At 43.6% G+C, this 17,274-nt stretch overlaps 1 protein-coding gene and 2 pseudogenes across 9 annotated transcripts in view; 1 reads left to right on the plus strand and 2 right to left on the minus strand.

Moving 5' to 3' along the window:
• Nucleotides 1-17,274, minus strand: part of LOC105465711 (NHS like 1) — a 273,877-nt gene that overhangs the window by 30,704 nt on the left and 225,899 nt on the right. The window lies entirely within an intron of this gene.
• Nucleotides 1,838-11,979, plus strand: LOC139363094 (transmembrane protein 80-like; annotated as a pseudogene).
• LOC139363317 (microspherule protein 1 pseudogene) lies at nt 12,045-15,234 on the minus strand (annotated as a pseudogene).

A 17,274-nucleotide genomic window follows, 5' to 3' on the forward strand; every position in this document is an offset into this window, starting at 1 on the left:
TTCTTTCATATGCCTTATATTGGTCCCTTTACCTCAAATCTAATTGCTTTATCAAGAGCTCTAAACTCTTTTGTTATTGCTGTTTTCGAGATGAGGTCTTGCCCTCTTGCCCAGGCTAGAGTGCAGCAGAGCGATTATAGCTCACGGCAGTCTCAGATTCCCAGGCTCAAGCAATCCTCCTGCCTCAGCTTCCCAAGTAGCTGGGACTATGGATGTGCACCAGCATGCCTGGCTAATTTATTTATTTTTCATTTATTTTTATTGCATTATTATTTTTTTGAGACAGGGTCTCATGCTGTCACCCAGGCTAGAGTGCAGTGGCACAATCACAACTCACTGCAGACTCAAACTCCTGGGTTCAAGCCATCCTCCCACCTCAGCCTCCCAAGTAACTAGGATGAGGGGCACAAGCCACCATGCCCGGCTAACTTTTGAAAGCTTTCTGCAGAGACAGGGTCCCGCTATGTTGCCCAGGCTGGTCTTGAACTCCTAGGCTCAAGCCATCCTCCTGCCTCAGCCTCCAAAGTGCTAAAATTACAGGCTCGAGCCACTGCACCAGGCCCTAAGAGCTCTAAACTTTCTTATCACACAGTAAATTAAAATATTTTGGATCTTAACTATCCCATATTAAGCGATCCTTTCCTCAAAGAAAATACTTAATTAGAACATATATGTTTAAACTGATATAGTAAATTGTTTGTAATCATATTTTAGTATAACAAATATTTACTATAACAAATTATTTAGTATAACAAATTATAATACATTATGTTATGTATTACAATCACATAACATAATGAATATTCAAGAACTCACTACTCAACCCATGACCTAAAATATTACTAATAACCTGCATCTCCCTCCATGCCCCTATCCCATCTCCCTACTTCCCCAGTGGTGATCACTAGCCTGAATTTTGTGTTCCTAATTATTCCTTGTTATATGTGTGCATATGTGTGTGTGTATGTGTGCATAAATTTGCTTTGACTTTTACAAAAATAGTATTATTCTCTTTGTGTTTTTCTTACCATTATCTTTCTAAGACACATCCATGTAGTTGTGTGAAACTATAATTCATTCATTTCACTGGGGTATACATTCCACTCCAGTACTAATTCATTCACTTCCATAATTGATAGACAATTGGGTTGTAAAAGACACTCTTTGTATTATTTCAGCAATGCAAAATTCCCCATAAGAGAATGGTTAGGAAGAAAGGGCTGTGGGAAAGGCTCTACTCCCCATACACTCATTACTGGGTGAAAAACATGAGCTCTGGAGTTATAAGTCTAGGTTTAAATCCTGGTTTTGCTTTTAGGGGTAATAGATGTATTCACTGTCTTGATTATGGTAATGGTCTCCTGTGTGTACACATGTCAAAATTTATTAAGTTGTATACTTTAAATATGCATAGGCTTAAATGTGTATAGATTATTTTATGTAAGTTATACTTCAATAAAGGTATTTTAACAAACAAAGATCTTGTTTCAGTACTTAAAAGCTATGTGATCTTAGGCAAGTGATCTAATCTCTCCAAGATACAGTTTTCTCATCCATGATATGGGCATAATCAAAGCTACCTTGCATGGTTGCAATAAATACTGAATATATTCACATACAGCACTGAGCACAGTCCCTGGCGCCTGAGACTTTCCATGTACCAGGTGTTTGGCATCATACTGGAAACACAGAGATCGACAAGATAGGGATGCTGTCCACTAATCTAGAAGAGAAGGCAGGTATGAATAGACCCTGATTATAGAGTAGAAACAGCAAGAGAAACTGGAATGGGTCACTGGAGACACTCTTGCTGGTTTGCAGGCAAAAAGGCCCGGGAATGACCGACCCCGATTCTCTCATTCTTGCCTGCAATGGCATAGAAGAAGAAGGTGCCATAACTGCAGAGCAGTGAGCATCGACTCATTTGTGTTTCTACAGTGTCCTGAAGTTACTCGCAGAGACCCAGTAACACATGATTGCATACGGAGTAATCACTTCTCGACTGTAAGCTACTCTAGGCCAAGAACAGGATCCATATACTGAGACCAAGTAGCTCTTAAAAACATTTTTTGGGGAAAAAAAAATTGAGTGACGCATACCAGACAAGTCAAAAAGGAGTAAGAGATGACAAAATCGGGCATAATGAGGAGGAATTGGGGTAATTGAGTAATCTTGCCCTTTTGCTTAACCAGCATGGTACAATGAAAAGAAATGAGCTCCAAGGAGCCCCGCCTTCACATGCGCCCTGCAAAGAGCCACCTTCGCATGCTTCCTGCAAGGAGCTCCCGCCTTCGCATGCCTCCTGGTGCTTTCGAGCTATGTGATCTTGAGAAAGCCATCTCATATTTCCGAGTCTCCATTTCCAGATTAAAATAATAGTAATAGGTATTAAAATAATCTGTTCCATGGGCTGCTTGTGGAAAATAAGATCTAATTTGTGAAAAAGTTCTATATCCTAACGTGTACTGTGATGAACAAGCTAGCAATAGCATAAACAATGGTAGCTCCACACATAGATAACCTGTAAAGCCATGACAATCAGACATTTGTCAGTAGATGCTGAAACCTCTCAAATTTATTGCCTTGGGCAGGAAATTCTATGTGGGTGGAACAAAAGATGATTGGGACAGTGGCCACATTTTTATAAAAACAGACATTGTCTATTGAATTATTTTCTTTGAAGCGTGGTTTGAAATGCCAATCAGCTTAATAACACTTATCATCATTTGAGCATCTACTATGTGCCAGGCACTGTGCTAAGGGTTTCACAACATTAATTTACTTCAACCTTTCCAAGGCAGGTAGGGTAACTATGTAATTTTATCAAACCCAGAACACCTCTGAGAGTGAAAGGGGGTGCAATTAATAATTACACAGAAAACAGCTGTAAACCAGGGCTGTCCTAAGCAAACCAGAACATGTGGTTTATATCTCTTTACAGTTGAGGAAACTGAACCTCACAGACGAAAGCAACTTATCCAAGGCCACTGAGGTCTGACAGGTGGAAAAGCTGCCCCAAACCTATGCTCTCAAGCATCATGTTAAATAAGCCTCCTGTGTTTACAGGTATGGCAGCAAGGTTACTGCCTTTTCTTCAAAGTCTTCCTTTGATTTAAACATTTGTTATCAACAAAGCCTAAAACAGAAACTGACATGACAGTTCAAAGAATAACAGGAAATAGGGAAATTTTGAGTTCTATCATTACTATTAAAGCCAACTGTTTACTGCCAAAAATCTAGATCTAATACATCTCTTTAGGGGTGAATTTTACACAAGAGATTGCATAACTCATGATTGATATCCTTTCTGCTAAGACAAAGGGGACTCTGTGAATGTTTCCAGATTCAGAGAACATACCATCAAATACAACTTCCAATAATGGCAGGGGGAAATTCCCTTTCGACTCACAGTAAGTATTTTGGCACTGATAACTGACCTCCCTTCAAATGCAAGAACCTCTTTGGCAGTACTTGGCATATGCTGAAAACTGAAATGAGAAAAAAAGTCAAAAATAGAACACAAAGCAATGGCATACTCTTTCATTTCAGAGTTGAATGAAAAGATATTTTCTCGAATTTCTTTCTTTCCCTTTTTTTTTTTTTTTTTTTTTTTTTTTTGGAGACGGAGTCTCACTCACTCAGCTGCCCAGGCTGGAGTGCAGTGGTGCGATCTCAGCTCACTGCAACCTCCGCCTCCCGGATTCAAGCAATTCTCCTGCCTCAGCCTGAGTAGCTGGGACTACAGGTACATGCCACCATGCCTGGCTAATTTTTATATTTTCAGTAGAGACAGGGTTTCACCATGTTGGCCAGGCAAGTCTGGAACTCCTGACTTCAAGTGATTCGCCCACCTCAGCCTCCCAAACTGCTGAGATACAGGCACGCAACACCACGCCTGGCTTATTTTCTGGAATTTCCTCCCTCCCTCCCTCCCTCCCTCTCTTTATTTATTTTTTTTTTTTTTGAGACAGAGTCTCACTCTTTCACCCAGGCTGGAGTGCGGTGGCACGATCTCAGCTTACTGCAAGCTCCACCTCCCAGGTTCAAGCAATTCTCCTGCCTCAGCCTCCCCAGTAGCTGGGATTACAGGAGCCCACCACCACACCTGGCTAACTTTTTGTATTTTTAGTAGAGACAGGGTTTCACCGTGTTAGCCAGGATAGTCTCGATCTCCTGACCTCCTGATCCGCCCACCTTGGCCTCCCAAAGAGCTCGGATTACAGGCGTGAGCCGCCGCGCCCGGCCTATTTTCTGGAATTTTTAAATTGCTTTGCCAACGGCATTTTTTTCAATGCATCATGTTTATGTTTAGATGATATGCATAACATATACAATTGGAAATACTTTAAACAGTTTTCTTCTTGCTACACTATATTCCCACTTTGAACATCAAAGATACGTGTGGATCTCATTAGCAAAACATCTTTCTTCATACCATAACACATAGAGTCCTAGTTGGTATTTCACATTAGGATAATGAGGATAATTATTCTAGAACAATTAGCCAGAGTAAATAACCAGAATAGACGTCCTCTAGGTTCTCTTTTCTAATTTATATGTCCTTAACCTTTGCCTTATTACCAACTCATCTTAAGCACATAATGGATTTTTAATATTTGTTGAATGCAAATTAGATGATTTTTGTAAGAAATACTTCTTTTAATGTTGATAATTTGTTAACTCATGCATCTCTTCTTCTATATAGTCACTGCTCTTTGTACCATACCCCTCCCCTCAAAACCTATTAGGAAATATAAAAGAAAAGGTTTTCCAGATCGAATTTCCCCTCCAAATTGACTTCTACACACCCTATATTTAAAATGATTCCCTTTGGGAGGCTGAGGTGGGCGGATCACGAGGTCAGGAGCTCAAGACCAGCCTGGTCAACATAGTGAAACTCCATCTCTACTAAAAATACAAAAATTAGCTGGGCGTGGTGGCACGCACCTGTGGTCCCAGCTACTCGGGAGGCTGAGGCAGAAGAATCTTTTGAACCCAGGAGGCAGAGGTTGTGGTGAGTCAAGATTGTGCCACTGTACTCCAGACTCAGCAACAGAGTGACACCTCAACTCAAAAAATAAAAAATAAAAAAAGATCCCAACTGTTCGGGTGATGTTAAGAACATGAACCATGGTTAGGAGTCTTAGTCTTAACATGGAAGACCATACTGCTGACTTGGAGCCCCTTTCAACAGTTACTGGATTCCCACCTGATTTCAAATGACAGCTTGATGATCTATTAAATCCCATGAAGATTTAGGTCTATTTCTAACTTCTACACTGTTTTTAATATTCTGTTATACTGGTTTGTACATTCGGCTGCCACAACGGAGGAATCCCTAACTCTATGTTCTCACACCTGGTCAAGGCAGTTCTTCCTTACTGCTCCTTTGTTTTACAGCTTTCCTAGCTACAGACTTTAGCTTCAGCTTCCTTAGTCCTCTCTCTTCTTCTTTAACCCCTCAAAGTAGCCTCAGATCAAGACAAAACAGAACAGCTTATAATCCCAGCACTTTGAGAGGCCAAGGTAGGCGGATCACTTGAGGTCAGGGGTTCAAGACCAGCCTGGCCAAAATGGTGAAACCCTGTCTCTACTAAAAGTACAAAAATTAGGTTGGGTGTGGTGGCTCATGCCTGTAATTCCAGCACTTTGGGAGGCCGAGGAGGGCGGATCATGAGGTCAGGAGATCGAGATCATCCTGACCAACATGGTGAAACCCCATCTCTACTAAAAATGCAAAAATTAGCTGGGCATGGTGGTGGGCACCTGTAGTACCAGCTACTCGGGAGGCTGAGGTAGGAGAATCGCTTGAACCTAGGAGGCAGAGGTTGCAGTGAGCCAAGTTCACACCACTGCACTCCAGCCTGGGCAACAGAGTGAGACTCTGTCTCCAAAAAAAAAAAAAAAAAAAAACCCAGAAAAAATCTACTCATGTTTTTATTGGTATTGTGTTAATCTTATAAATTAACTTGGGCAGAATGGAGAGCTTTTTGATATTAATGCCTCTGAGGACATGATATGTCTTTTTAGTTACTCAAATCTTATTTGTGTTCTGTAGTTTGTTTTTGTTTTTGAGAAGAGTCTTGCTCTGTCACCCAGGCTGGAGAGCAGTGGGGCACACTCTTGGCTCACTGCAACCTCCACCTCCTGGGTTCTCCTTCGTCAGCCTGCCGAGTACCTGGGATTACAGGCACACATCACCACGTCCAGCTGATTTTTGTATTTTTAGTAGAGATGGGGTTTCGCCATGTTGGCCAGGCTGGTCTTGAACTCCTGACCTCAGGTGATCCACCCAACTTGGCCTCCCAGAGTGCTGGGATTACAGGCATGAGCCACTGTACCTGGCCATATAGTATTTTTTAAAGTTTCTTTCATATAGATCTTGTCCTTTTCTTACTAAATTTATCTGTACTTTGCAATAGCTATTTTAAATAGATTTTTCCTGTTGTATCTTCTAATTTGACTTTGTAGATATGAAAGTTATTGATTGCTATATATTAATTTTATACCTTACTATATCACTGAACTCTGTTATTTATAGAAATTTTGAAATATTACTTTCTTGGATTTACCCAGTATATAGACTTAACCACGAACAAAGAGTGGTAACATAATCTCAATCTTTCTCACTTTTGCCCTTTTTATTCTACAGCTTTCCTGATTTTGTTGGCTACCTCTTTCCATACTATGCTAAGTGGTAATAATGATAGTGAATGTCCTTCTCTTATATCGCATTCTAGTGGGAACAGCCCATTAAAAATTGTGGGGTTTGGAGGACAAGGCAGATAAACTTTGTTAAGTTCTGCTATATTTTTTAAAATCAAGAATGGCCATTAAATTGTACCAAACAACTGGTCAATATCTACAGTTTTGACTATATAAAATTTTTCTCTTCAGATCTATTAATATTATTAATATATAATTAGATTGCCTAGTATCAAGCATCCTTGCATTACTATTGGAATAAACCCAGGTTGATTTTGGAATAGTTCTTTTAATGAGCTGTTAGATTACATTTCCTACTGTTTTATTTATGATCTCTAAAGCCAATATTCATGAGTGAGACTGGCTAGTTAATTTTCTGCTTCGTACAATCTTTGCCAGGTTTTGGCATCAGTGTTAAACTAATTCATTAAAAAGAACTGCACTTGGCCGGGCGCGGTGGCTCAAGCCTGTAATCCCAGCACTTTGGGAGGCCGAGGAGGGTGGATCACGAGGTCAGGAGATCGAGACTATCCTGGCTAACATGGTGAAACCCCGTCTCTACTAAAAATACAAAAAACTAGCCGGGCGTGGTGGCGGGCGCCTGTAGTCTCAGCTACTTGGGAGGCTGAGGTGGGAGAATGGCGTGAACCCGGGAGGCGGAGCTTGCAGTGAGCCGAGATCACGCCACTGCACTCCAGCCTGGGAGACACAGCGAGACTCCGTCTCAAAAAAAAAAAAAAAAAGAACTGCACTTTTTCCCTTTGCTCTGAAAAAGTTTTAAGCATTGGACTTACCTATTCTTTAACATCTTTCGTAGAAGACCACTCCTACCCAACATACACAAGACCATCTGGGCTTGGGTATTTTTTTCAATTTGATGTAAACGTTTGATAAGATTTGGGTTTTTTTCATGGTAATCACTCTGATAAAATATTTCCTCTTTTCTAGGGTCAGTTTTGATACACTGTATAAACTGGAAAATCAGTTTCAAAATTACCTATGTATCTCCCATCTATCAAAAGATGATATACGTCAGCCCTCTGTATCTGTGGGTTCTGTATCTGTGCATTCAACCAACCACGGATTAAAAGTATTTGAACAAAAAATAAAAGAATGGCTGTGTCTGTAACTGAATATATACAGACATTTTTTGTGTCATTATTCCCTAAACAATACAGTATAACAACTGTTTACAAAGCATTTACATTATATTAGTTATTATAAGTAATCCAGAGGTGATCTAGTATATGACAGGATATGTGTAGCTTATATGCAAATACTACATCATCTGATAGACTTGAGCATCTGTGGACTTGAGCATCCACAGATTTTGGTATTTGTGGGACATCCTGGAACCAGTTGCCCATGGATACTGAGGAATTACTATATACAATTTTTACTCCTAATCATAAAATTCTCTGTTTAAAAATGTGTCAGAGATTTCCTGTTAGCTATGCAATAAAGGAATTCCTTCACTTAGCACTGCCCCTCTGTGAGCCCACCTCAGCCTCCCTCCACCAGCACTCCTGTTATCACTCCTGGTGAACTCAATATCCACAGCACGGCCCATCTAACACCTACCTGAATCCTTCACAGCCTCACTTCTAACCTGCCTCGGCTGCCTACTCTATGGACATACCCCCTGACCTACCCATTGCAGGATGCCTGAATTGAGGTTTTAAAGGTGTTTCAAAAATTGGTAGTCCTACAGAAGTTGCTGAAGGTGTGAGAAAAAGAAAAGAATAGAGACCGTGCCCTAGGTTTTTGACTTAACTAATTGGTAGAATGGAGTTGTGGTTTACTGAGGTGGTTTTGCAAAAACTATGAAAGAAGGAAGCATTTTTTTTTTTTTTGAAAAGAAATGTGAGAATCACATATTTGGATTTGGACAAGTTTGAGATACCTGTAAGACATTTCAGTGGAGATGGAAAGTAAGCAGGTAACTGCATGAGTCTGGGCTAAAGATATACGTTTACAAAACATCAGCGCATGGCACTTAAAGCCATGGGACTCGATGAAATCACCCAAGGAGTGAGCCTGTTACAGAGTAGCAGGGGTTCAAGGTTTGAGCCCTGAGTTAAACCAACTTTTAGGTATTTGGAAGAAAAGGACTATCCAACAAATGATTGAGAGGCAATGGCCAGTGAGGGAAGAGGAAAACCAGGAGTGTGTCATGTCATGAGAGCCAAGTATTCTTAGAGGAAAAGAATCATAAACAATGTCAAATGCTGAGAGGCTGAGTAAGATGAGGTCTGAGAATTAACTATTAAATATTAGATTTGGCAACGTGGAGGTGATTGGTAGACTTAACAAGAGTAGTTTAAGTATGCGCGGGGGATAAAAGTTTGTTTGGAGGGGCTTCAAAAGAGATTGTGAAAAACGGATGTGGAGATGGCAAGTCTAGATAGTTCTTTGGACATGTTTAATTATAAAGTTGAACTGAACAATGTGGTAGAAATTTGAGGGGGATGAAAGGTCAAAGCAGGGTTTCTTCAAGATGAAAGAAAATATACAAAAATATGTTTGTATAATGATGGTTATGATGCAATCAAGACAGAAAATTGATTAGGGCTAAGAGAGAGGGATGAATTGCAAATATGGAGTCCTTGAGAAGTTGTCCTTATTCATCCCACTGGAAAAATACTGAGTGCCTACTGTGTGCCAGGCCCTGAGCTAGCCACTTGGGACACAGCAGGGCATTGCAATGGCGGGAAAGGGTGAGAGCATAAAGGAGGAGATGTAAGAAGTTTGATGGGTTTGGTGGTGAAAAGATATGACCCGAGTGCTTTTGTTTTCCTAGTGCAGCAAATACAAAGGGCAGAGTCTGAGTCTGTTTTCTGTTGCTATAAAAGAATATCTGAGACTGGGTAGTTTATAAAGAGTAGAGGTTTATTTAGCTTAGGATTTCACAGGTTGAGAAGTTCAAGGGCATGGCCCTGGCTTCTAGCAAGGGCTCTCACGCTGTGTCACAACATGGTAGAGATGATCAAAAGGGAAGCAGACATGTGCAATGAGGGGAGGATCTGAGGGTTCCCGGCTTTATAACAACTGACTCTCACTGGAACTAATCTATTTCCACGAGAACCAATCCCATCAAGAGAGAGGGCAGAAACTCACTACCAAGCCAGAGAACACCACCAAGCTATTCATGAGGGATCTTCCTCCACAGCCCAGACACTTTCTACTAGGCCCCAACTTCCAACACTACCACAGTGGGATCACATTTCAACATGAGTTTTGGTGGGGACAAACTCGATCCATTTCCAAACCACAGCAGGCAGGATCTGCAAGTGACACAGAAGTTGTGTTTGGAGATTTGAGAAGGTATGAAATATTACTTGGGAGAGTGGAAGAATGAACCGATGAGTTAATATAGTAGGATTGCTAGGCAGCACTTGAGGCTTGAGGTCATACATTCAGTGAAACACACCCTGGCGTCCTTCTCTAGCCTCATTTAACCAACCAATCAGGCTTTAGTGCAAGCAGGGAAGAGTTGGATCAAACTGGAGTTGGGTTCTTGGCCAGGAAAGTGGCAGAAGGAGAAAGGAGCCAGCAGAGTTGAAAATGTGTGCAAAGAAGTGAGTGCAATGGCAGGCCATGTAATATAAGCCGGGGAAGGATGAGTGTGGACATGAAGAGGGCAGGGTTAATGGGTGAGACCTTCTCAGGGGGTAAAATAATTTTTGTAATGAGATTCTAGAGAGACCAAGCTAGAAAAATAGCAGATGGAGTTATCCTCAACTCTTCTTTGTCTCATAACTTAAGCAAATCCTATAGGATTCACTTTCCAAATAAACCTAGAAACCCCACCACTGCCATTCTGGTCCCAGCCACCCTTGGCCATCGCTTTTCTGGATTACTGCAAGGGCCTATTGTCTTGTTTCTGTGTTTCTGTCTTCCACTGTCTATGGTCTAATTTTCCTACAGACGAATCCCATTAAATAATCAATCAGATCATGTTACTTCCCTGCTCAACTCCTCCAGTGACTCCCATCTCACCCAGGAGCAACAAATCCAAAATCTTTACTATGGCTAATTAGGTCCTATGTGATCTGGTCCTTGGTTATTTCCTCCAAAGTCATTATCATCACTCTTCCCCTTGCTCCGTGCCTACCTGCTCTGGTGTGTGGCTATTCTTCCCACAGGGTAACTACAAGAAGGTTTCCAGGCCTTCCCATGTGTGATGTTCTTTTTTTTTTTAATGTTTTATTTTGTATTTTACTTTAAGTTCTGGGATACATGAGCTGAACGTGCAGGTTTGTTATTTAGATATATATGTGCCATGGTGGTTTGCTGCACCTATCAATCAGTTGTCTAGGTTTTAAGCCCCACATGCATTAGGTATTTGCCCTAATGCTCTCCCTCCCCTTTCTCCCCACCCCACTGACAGGCCCTGGTGTGTGATGTTCCCCTCCCTGTGTCCATGTGTTCTCATTGCTCAACTCCCACTTGGGTGACGTTCTTACATGTCACTTGATGGTCTGCTCTAATGACGATTCTCAGAGTCCTTCTTGGACACTTAATCTAAACTGGCAGTCCTGTCGCTCTGGAACTCTCCTTACCATTGTTTTATTTACCTTCATAACGCTTATCACCACCTGGTGTTGTATGATGCTTGTTTGTTCACCATGATCTTCCCTTCAGTAGAAGGGGCTTTGGTTCACTTGATGGCTTCTCAGTACTTAGAACAATGCTTGGCATATTGGCAAGACTGAATATTTACTCAGTAAATGAATGAGGGGGCGAGCAAGATGGCAGCTGCACGCAAGGTCAGGTGTTCAGCTATCCTCACTGCTACCTGGTCCTCGATCTCACTCCGTTGTTTCTGATGGGGACTCTGGAAGCAGTATAGTTATACCTGGGCACCAGGGGCAACCTAACAGAGGCTGAGAGGCTGCTGGTTGCCAGCCTGGCCATCACGGCTGGCACCGTCCTCCTCTCTGCCCACTTCCTGCTTTGGCAGACGCTGGTGTTGTGGGTGGACTGGGCCCTCAGCGCCACACTCCTGGTGCTCCACAGCCTGGAGGCCATCCTGCAGGTGGTCGCCATTGCTGCCTTCACCAGGCACTTCTGAAGAGAGGTCAGGGCAGGAAGGCTGAAGATGGGAGCACGGGAGAAGAGAGCATCCCTAGGCCACTGGAGAACAACTGTGGTGCTTCAATTCTGAGTCTCAGTCTGCTAACATCTCAGCAGCATTTGCACTTAGCGCTAAACAGATTCTGTCTCTGTGATTTTTTTTTTTCCATTTCTAGATTTACTATAAGTGATCCTTAAAAAGTATCTAAGCTGTTATTTTATAGTAGCTTTCCTTCACTTGTTTTAATTGTGTGTTTTCTATGTTTGGAATAATTACGTTCAAATAGCTAGACATTTTCCCTTCACCTTTTTTTTTTTTTTTTGAGACAGAGTCTGGCTCTGTTACCCAGGCTGGAGTGCAGCGGCGTGATCTTGGCTCACTGCAACCTCCGCCTCGCAGGTTCAAGTGATTCTCCTGCCTCAGCCTCCCTAGTAGCTGGGATTATAGGTGTGTGCCACCATGCCCAGCTAATTTTTGTTGTTTTAAGTAGAGACAGGGTTTCGCCATGTTGTCTAGGTTGGTCTCAAACTCCTGGCCTCAGGTGATCCACCCACCTAGGCCTTTCAAAGTGCTGGGATTACAACGCATGAGCCCCCTCGCCTGGCTCTCTTCGCCGTATTTTTTAAATAAAGCAATGTGTATGCCTCACAAAAAAAAAAAAAAAGAACGAATAAACTGTTTGTTCAAAAGCTCACAGAGTACAAGAATGCCCTAGGCCTTCACATTCACTCACCACACTCACCGACTCACCCAGAACAACTTCCAGCCCTGCAAGCTCACAGAGAACAATCTTCTTCCACTCCCCACTTTCTTTTTTTTTTTTTTTTTTTTGAGACGGAGTCTCACGCTGTTGCCCAGGCTGGAGTGCAGTGGCGCGATCTCGGCTCACTGCAAGCTCCGCCTCCTGGGTTCACGCCATTCTCCTGCCTCAGCCTCCTGAGTAGCTAGGACTACAGGCGCCCGCCACCGCGCCCGGCTAATTTTTTGTATTTTTAGTAGAGACGGGGTTTCACTGAGGTCTCAATCTCCTGACCTTGTGATCCGCCCGCCTCGGCCTCCCAAAGTGCTGGGAATACAGGCTTGAGCCACCGCGCCCGGCCCACTCCCCACTTTCTACATAAGGAAATTCATGCCTTAAAGGGGTGTGATGCATCCAAAGAAACACAGCAAGTGGCAGAACTAAAACTTGAAACTGGTCTCCTAACTCTGGAATGCCCCATCTCTTAACCACCCCCTTCCTCATCATTCAACCATACTTTTGGTCTCAGTCCTCAGTGCCATCTTGCCTGTTGCAACAGCCCCGTAACCATTCTTCTTACATACTTTACCATCTCTGGATCCCTCCCCCATTTCCTGATTATCCAAGTCAGAATAATTTCTTTTTCACCTAGTACTATATGCCAAACACTTATAACAGCAGGTTATATATAATGCTTTTTATTCTACTTAGTTTTCCCTACCCTGGAGAGCTGTAAAGTCCTTAAGGCATGTAAAATATCTTTTTTTTTTTTTTTTTTTTGGAACCTGTTGCTTTTTATTTACAAAAGAAAAACAATAAAGGAAGAGTCTGAGGCTAATCTGCTGGAGACACGGGAGTGAAGGTGGCAATGTGGGGTAGGGTTGTTTTTAAAGAGAGGAAGAGCGGGAGGAGCTCTGGCTCTAGGGAAGCCCGAGGTTCTCAGCCTCTGCTGGCTTCACAACGGCCAGACCTATCCTCCCTCAAAGGCTCAAATTAATGGCCCGCAGCTGAGCCTCCCACTGCCCAATCTGGGCAGGTTTTTCCAGGAGCTTGAGTTCCCAGCTCAAGGGGGCTGGAGTGGCAGGCGAAACAGGCCGGAGAGGGCCCACGAGTCCTGCCACCACTCCTCACTGTGGTGTGATCTTGGCAGCCTCGGCCCGGATGAGGGCAATGAGGTCCTGGTTGATGAGGAAGACGAATCGCAGGCTGGCGATCTCCACCACAGAGTTGTTGCTGAGGCGCCATTTGGAGCCACACAGCACTGGCCGTCCATCGATGTAGATGGGCCGTCGACCCTCATTGGCAATGAAGAAATCACCATTGTTCTTCAGCTTGATGACACCTTGTTTCCGGGAGATCTTCCAGGCTGGACCCTCCAGAGACAGGTCCACATCAATCTGGTTATCCTTGGTTGCTCTGCCCAGGGTGATCTCGCGTGAGCGCATCAGGTACCGCACCATGCGGCCCCGCAGCACTGCCAGTGTCTGGTTGTCGAAGTCCGGAGAGCTCATGCCTGTGATGCTGTCCACTAGCACCTGCCACTTATGCAGTTCCTGTTCCAGCTGCCGAATCTCTCGCTTCTGGCGCCGGTCAGCCACCATCAGCTCATGTTCCAGGACCTCATCTCGCATGTCCTTGAGCTTACTGTCATCAATCAGGTCCTCCGCATCAAAGAAATTCAGCACTTGGTCCCCTTTGGGCAGCGGCTGCACTGTCTGGTCCTCCAGCAGGTAATACTGCTTCATGAGCTGCCAGTGGGCCTGCAGGGCCTTTGCGGTACGGGCCAGGTAGAAGGCATCGGGGTGTCTATGCAGCAGGTCCTGGAAGGTCTCTAAGGTGGGCTGGCTGGTCGATCCCACTTTGCTCAACAGCTGCTCCTCAGCCTTGCTAAACAGGGCCTTGCTCTGGATGGCTGCAATAGCCTCTGGGTGCAGCTGCCTCATGGCCTGACAGGCCAACTTGGAGATGACAGGATCATAGAGCAGGGCGTACCAGCGCTCCTGGACTTCCCGAAGGGTGAAGCGGCAGCTGAACTTCACGCCCAGGTGGACGGAGGTCAGGTCGTTGGTCTGCAACACAGCATTTATGAGCAGGAGGTCATCTGCAGGCTTCCAGCGGCCCAGATCCTTGGTCACCTGAAGTGGCTGTTTACTCTTCTTCACACGCTTGGTGAGTCCAGGGGCTGGGGCTGGGCTGGGTGGCACAGGAGTGCTGGGGGCTTTGGATACCTTCTTCTTCTCACTGGAGGAGGGTTCACTCCCTGAACAGCGCCCTGGTTCCACCCCACTGGCCCCCTTCGCCCGGGTAGAAGACTTTGCCAGGCTGCTCTCTACCAGCTCATCATCAAACTTCTTCCTCTTGATGAACCTGGAAGAGCTTCTCCGTTTAGGGATGGTGCCCAAGGCCTGGGAGGAGGCTCGCTTCTGCCCTGCCAGTGACTCCTCATCCTCTGAGCGGCTGGCAGTGCCTGATGCCATCAGGGATGAATCTAGCAGCCCCTGAGAATCTTTGTCCATCCTCTTACAGTCCCAAAGCCACTGGTTCCAAACCACAGGGCTAGGAGGAAGGATCCCACAGGCTCATCCAAGGATTCTGACCAGGTGAGCTTAAAGGCTGAGAGGAGATTCATTCCTAGACTGCCAGATCCAACAATTTCTCCGCGGCGACGGTAGCAGCCGCAGGGCCAAAGCCGGCTTCCGGCATGTAAAATATCTTATTAATCTTTGAATTTTGCAGCATCTGATACATCACATACTTTTTTTTTTTTTTTTTTTTTTTTTTTTTTTTTTTTTGAGACAGAGTCTGGCTCTGTCACCTAGGCTGTAGTGCAGTGGCATGATCTTGGCTCACTGCAACCTCTGCCTCCTGGGTTCAAGCAATTCTCCTGCCTCAGCCTCCTGAGTAGCTGAGATCACAGGCACCTGCCACCACACCCAGCTAATTTTTGTATTTTTAGTAGAGACAGGGTTTTAGCATGTTGTGCAGGCTGGTCTTAAACTCCTGACCTTAAGTGATCCACCCACCTAGGCCTTTCAAAGTGCTGGGATTATAGGCATGCGCCACTGCGCCCAGCCCCACATACACTCTTAAGAAACATTTACTGCGTTGGCTGCTTTCTGTTTCTAAAATGTTCTTCCAGAAATGAATGATTTTTCTGTTTCTAAAATGTTCTTTCAGAAATGTTCATTCTTTCAATCCCAATCACCTCTATGCTGAGTAAGGCCTACCCTTTTCATTTAACATTGCAACTGTCCCTCCAGTTGATTTTACTCCAGAATATATGCCACTTTCTAACAGAGCGAAATTACTTACAGTCATGTGCAGCATAATGACATTTCAGTCAACAACAGGCCGCATATACGATGCTGGTCCCATAAGATCATAACGGAGCTGAGAAATTTCTATTGCCTAATGATGTCACGGGCATCACAACATAGCACAACACATTACTCCTACTTGTGGTGATTCTGGTGTAAACAAACTCACTGCCCTAAGACTCATATAAAAATATGACACAACTGAGGCCTGGCACGGTGGCTCACGCCTGTAGCCTCAGCACTTTGGGAGGCCGAGGTAGGTGGATCACCTGAGATCAGGAGTTTGAGACCAGCCTGGCCAACATGGTGAAACCCCGTCTCTACTAAAAATCTACTAAGAATTGCTGGAACCCAGGAGGCAGAGGTTGCAGTGAGTCGAGATCATGCCACTGCACTCCAACCTGGGTGACAAGAGCAAAACTCTATCTCAAAACAAACAAACAAAAAAACAAAATATGACACAATTATGCACAATACATCATACTTGGTAATGATATACAAAATAAAGATATTAAGTGACTATGCTACTGGTTTATGTATTTACCATACTATATATTTTGTTATTTTAGAAGGTATTCCTACTTATGAAAAAAAGTTAACTGTAAAACAGCCTCAGGCCAGTCCTTCAGAAGATATTCCAGAAGAGGGTATTGTTATCACAGGAGATGACAGCTCCATGGGTGTTACTGCCCCTGAGGAACTCCCAGTAGGACAAGATGTGGAGGGGAAGACAGTGATATTGATGCTGCTGACCCTGTACCCTGTGTAGGCCAAGGCTAGTGTGTGCGTTTGTGTCTTAGTGTTTTCCTCTTTAAACTTTTTTATTAAACATTTAAATAAAAGAACTGTTACAGAATAAGGATATGAAGAAAATATCTTTGTACAGCCATACAATGTATTTATGTTTTAAGCTGTGTTATTACAAAACAGTCAAAAAGTTTAAAAAATTTAAAAGCCTATAAAGTAAAAAAGTTACAGTAAGCTACGGCTAATTTACTATTGAAGAAAGAAACATATTGCTTTTTTGTAGAGATGGGGTCTCAGTTTGTTGCCCAGGCTAGTCTTGAATTCCTGGACTCATGCAATCCTCCCACCTTGGCCTCTCAGAGTGCTGGGATTACAGGCGTGAGCTACTGAAACTGGCTGGAAAAATTTGTGTTTATAAATATAGTGCAGCCTAAGTCTACGGTGTTTATAAAGCCTACAATAGTGTACAATAACGCCCTAGGCCTTCACATTCACTCACCACACTCACTGACTCACCCAGAGCAACGTCCAGTCCTGCAAGCTCCATTCATGGTAAGTATCCTGTTCAGATGTACCATTTTTCATCATTTCTACTGTGTTTTTATTGTGCCTTTCCTATGTTCAGATACACAAATACTCACCATTGTCACAATTATCTAGAGTATTCAGTATAATAACATGCTGTAGCC

Source organism: Macaca nemestrina, chromosome 5 (assembly GCF_043159975.1).
Source record: "Macaca nemestrina isolate mMacNem1 chromosome 5, mMacNem.hap1, whole genome shotgun sequence".
Lineage (NCBI taxonomy): Eukaryota > Metazoa > Chordata > Mammalia > Primates > Cercopithecidae > Macaca > Macaca nemestrina.